The sequence below is a fragment of the Patella vulgata genome, chromosome 5 (genome assembly GCF_932274485.2).
Source record: "Patella vulgata chromosome 5, xgPatVulg1.2, whole genome shotgun sequence".
Classification (NCBI taxonomy): domain Eukaryota; kingdom Metazoa; phylum Mollusca; class Gastropoda; family Patellidae; genus Patella; species Patella vulgata.
The window spans coordinates 2,296,916-2,301,805 of record NC_065883.2 but is presented as its reverse complement, the minus strand read 5'-3'; the positions used below and the strand labels follow the sequence as shown (position 1 = coordinate 2,301,805).

The 4,890-nt window shown below is 37.7% G+C and overlaps 1 long non-coding RNA gene across 1 annotated transcript; it reads left to right on the top strand.

Moving 5' to 3' along the window:
• The first annotated feature begins 1,150 nt into the window (after positions 1-1,150).
• LOC126821035 (uncharacterized) lies at positions 1,151-4,395 on the top strand. The gene is made up of 2 exons (XR_008788192.1): positions 1,151-1,546; positions 3,164-4,395. It is a non-coding gene; the product is annotated as an uncharacterized LOC126821035 (long non-coding RNA).
• Positions 4,396-4,890: the final 495 nt, after the last annotated feature.

Sequence of the window (4,890 nt, the reverse complement as noted above, 5' to 3'; positions counted from 1 at the left end):
TACCTGTGGAAGGTTATTCCATTTAATTTTGATGTAGGGTTTTGATAATTTGTACAGTTAATGGCAAAACACTGTGTCCCTTTGGTGGATACTGAAAACGTAAAAGTTTTGTTTTCCTTTCCATGATCAAACGACGCCATTTTGTTGCACAGGATCAATGTACAAGTATGGCCGACATTTGCGCATGTCGCGAAAGCGGCTTTTGATTGGCCGTGGCCATTCTAGTCTATTTATATATTTCTATGCCCATATCGTTTGGTGTATGTCACGATGTGGACGTCTATTCCGACGGTTCTCGTCTCTTCATTCCCCTGCACATGCCCAAATCAACATTTCATTCACTTTACTCTATTGTCTTTGAACATTTAAATGTATCTTGAAAGCCTTAAGTCATTCAAAATCTCCTCCACAGTGACTTTCTGACAAGAACTAATATATGGAAGTAGCGATTGTGCAAGTAAAATGAAGTATCTTATTTTCAAGTAAAAAGGACAAAAACAGATATTGAACACATTTACTATTTTAATTAAAGCAAAGTTTCGTTCTCTCAGTTTTATCAAACAAATGTACAGAAGGTTTATATACAAAACTTTCAAGTATAACCCGACCGTTTCCTGGTTCACCATGTTTCGCCATAGCATGTATATAATTATCGTTGAGGACTGCGTCCACACTGATCCGCAGTGAATATTTGCTTGGCCGCGACACTCACTGATAAGGATGACATTGATGCGGCTTAATGAGCTAGAAATATTAACTTTTTTCCTGCGACAAATTAAATTCTAAAACATTTTTTGTATATATTGGAAAAATAAATAAAGGCGTTTGACGTATTTGTAGTTAAAAATTATTTCCGATTTAGTGTAAATGGGTATTAAAATGACTAAAATGCAGCATTCTCTCCGAAGCAGTTATGTCTTATGTAAACAATGCACGCGCCATTCAGCCAATGATTCACACCGCGTGCTGTGACAGCACGTGTTAAGGCAGTCATCTATGACAGAGATAAATACGAGACTCGTAATTCTCTGTGAAACAGATTGGACTGCGTCATTCAATTTATCGATTCAAGTTCAGACTGGTTAACATAGTGACTGGTTCACCAAGACTATCTTTGTGTGATTTCTTGGAAAAGATATCTGGGTTAGTGTTAGATATTATGAAGCAGGTCGCCCTTTTGTTGTAAATTAGGCCCTTCCCACGTTTTTGAAGGTTGAGGTTGCAAGGGGCCGTTTATTGTTAGGCCTAAGTGTGATCATAGATAATACCGTATGATTGCCGACTCATGAATTCTCGACGTTATGTTGCGAAACGCGTGAAACGGCGAGAAAGGGGGTTGATCATAATACGGTATTATCTATGGTGTGATGTAACTGAATCATGTTCTTACCTACATTTAGATCATTAATTCCGATCTATAAATAGTATCATTAACACAAATGAGTGATAGTTTCGATGACGCGAAGAATCTAAGAGAGCGTCTCAATTCGTATATTGGGTGGACTTCAGCTAAATGTTATGTTGAATTATCACTGGCTGGATATAGGTGAGTAGGCTACCTATGACGTGCTATGTATGTTACTTTATTGTACACAGTGAAAAGCCCAGTTGCTGATTACAGTATTACAGAATTTTGTCTAGTGGTTTGGATTGTTCGTACTTGTTTTTATTGTTGTCATACTATGTACCTTATTATACTTGTCCTTGTTATTTTATATGGTAAGGCCTATGATATATGATACTATTTATACTGTATTTCGACATATTTTATAAATAGGTTTTTTCCCCTGGTGTAACTAGTACGCCATATGTGAAACGTAATATGAATCTTCGAGATCGTATACATTACGCTTCAGTACAATTTACACATATTTGACAAAGGTTGTTGTGAACTGGTATACGCTGATGTTAGCTGGTGCAGTATGGGAGTGTAATGTTTCCTCGACGAGATTGTACACGTCAGAACATTCAATACATCCGTGTGTTAATGTACTAATAAAACTGATAGCGTGTGTCCTTATTTGATTGTCCATGATACAACATAATATGTCATTTATTGTTAACATAATAGCTTTCAATTGGCTTTGCGTGATAAAAATAGGGCCTCCCTAATTTGCATGACGAATGACATTGCTTTCACTTTCGCACGAACGTAATAGGAAAGGGCATAACTCGTGCATAATGTTGGGGCAGACCACCATTAATTTCCCCATTGACTTCATTGTTAATTCTGGCCTCTTTGCCCACCTCCAACTTTTCCCCAAATTGTCATTGGGCTGAATGCTTTTCACTACAGACAGAGGAACAAAAGGTCATGTCTTTGCACTAAAATTTGTATGAGGTTGACCACCAAAATTTTGAGATAAACAAACTTGAAGAAGCATACTAAAAACATGTAACTAGTTGCCGTACATATCACCGTAGCCAACCTGATAACTCCGTTATCCTTCCGCCTCAAAATCATGAATATTTATCAAAACCTGGCAGAAAATGTTAATTCAAACCTTCTTCGTCCATTCTAGACCAAAAAAGCAACAAAAATGGGCATGCAAAAGGGGAGAAAGGAGACAGAGAGAGAATTGCTATAAATAGACGAGGTACCGAGATGGTGAAATTTAATGGTGGTCTGCCTCCTGTTGTGGCAATAAGACCACGTTATTTAAACTACGTCATTGTCTATTTAACAAAGAGAGAGAGAGAAATGGGGTTTAACGTCCACTCGACACAAACTAGGTCATTTCGGGACTAACATATGGTTTTTAATTTTTTATTTCAATAATTCGCTTGCGCGTAGGGGTCTTTAGCATTGGGAGGAAACCGGAGGACCCGGAGAAAACCCACGAGGTTGGACAGGCAACCCTACTCCTTGTCACGTACAACCGGTGAATCGAAACCCCGCCAGTTGACTCAATGACAGACGGTATGATACAGCGAGGGCGGGCTAACCGTTCGGCCATCCATCCACACCCCACACCCCCCTCTATTTAACGATTGAACGAATGGACCAATAGACTATATAAACAAATTATGATAATATTGCACGTGATGTTTCCATCCATTTATTGACGTAAAATGAAAATGTAAAAATTATTTAGTATAAGATGATCCAATTTCTCTAAATCTGATAGATGGGTACTCATCTGTCTTTCTCTCTTTCTTTCAGGTACACAGGACAACTAGACCGAGTCAGGTGTGATTACTGCAACAAGAAGGTGGTTCAATGGACCGTCAATGATAACGCTCTCGAGGTCCACGCCAGATTTGATTCCGATTGCATCTTTTTAAAACATATTGGATATTCTCGAAACCTCCCCATTCCTAGGTTTACACATTTCTGTAAATATTCGGACAGGATAGAATCCGTGAGAACTGTTGACGAACAATTCAGTCGTAACCTGCCTCCCCTGGAAAAAATTGCAGAAGCCGGATTCTTCTACCAGGGGACTTTAGATCGAATGGTTTGTTATCATTGTGGTTTGATTTTAAGGGATTGGGAACGCGATACAGACCCAGTAGCGACACATAAACGATTCAAATCCGAATGTTTATACATAACACGATTAAGCAACATATACGCAGGCCAAAATATACCACTTGTAAGGACGGAAGAACAACCGAGTATGGCGGTGCTCTTGCAAAACGAGAGGTCGTGTACTTCAAGTATCGGAAAATTCATTCAAGAATGTGGAGGTAATTGGCATGAACCACTGAACCACACGAACCTTCCACCAACCTGACCAACGGTGTAGATAAACACAGCAATAGATGACGTCATCCTGGACTATTGTTTTGGTGTGCAGTGAATATACCTACTTTATGTTACAGTCACCTTGCACTGATTTATCAAATAACTAGCCCTCAAATTCATTCATTAACCATTCATTAACTTCATACTCTCATTAACTTCATAGTCCCCAGGCCTGGAAATAACGGTTTTAGTTGGCCGTTTTCGTTTTTCTTTTCACTTTGTGCAGTCTCTTTTATAGACCAGTAAGATAATACACTAAATAAGCTATTGGACGTGTGTGTGTGGTGGTGGTGTTGGTGTGGGGGGGTATCAGGTTTATTAATATGTATATTTGTATTGATTGGTTTTTGGTGAAATGTTTTTCAAGATTAGTATTTGGAGATTTGTATTTGAAAATATTTTGTTTGAGATTTGTTTACCCATTGGAAAAACTGAGTCTATGTATAGTGTATTAATCACGAGTTATAGTCTTGTATAACTTTTCTCATGTCTAACTACTGTGAGCGAGATCAAGTACGAGAAATAATTATAATATCTTTACACTCATGACCCGATAAATATTGCGGGATTTAAGGGCCAAAACTAAATGTATGTTGAAAGTGTTATTATACATCATAGAAAATATCTAATACCTAAGATTCAAAATACATATGTCGTTATACTTATAATGATAAATACATAATACCGTTAAAGTAAAAGTCAAATATCAAATTACAAATGTTTTTTGGAAAAAATCCACTAATGTGCACAAACGTTTCACATACACACTTCAACAAAGCAACTTTGCAAAATGACATTTGTCTTTTGTGTTTTGCATCTTGAGTTCTTGAGGTCAACGGCTTAACCATTTAATCCCTATGTAGCTCACTACTCCTCTGATGTTTTCGTAACATGTATGGCTTCCCTTTTGTTTGGTTTAATGGTATGTTTACTCCTGCTTGTCTATATATAATTGCTCTACACATTTGTTACTGTACTTGCTTGAAAACGTTGAGAGAATACAGGCAATGCAACAACAACTTATAGTAAAAGCAATCAAAGACAACAACAGTCCCTGGTTAGGCCTATACATATACTGGCTAGGATTTACTACAAGGGATACTCTGCCAAGATATGCATCCAATTATTATACCCACTCGGAA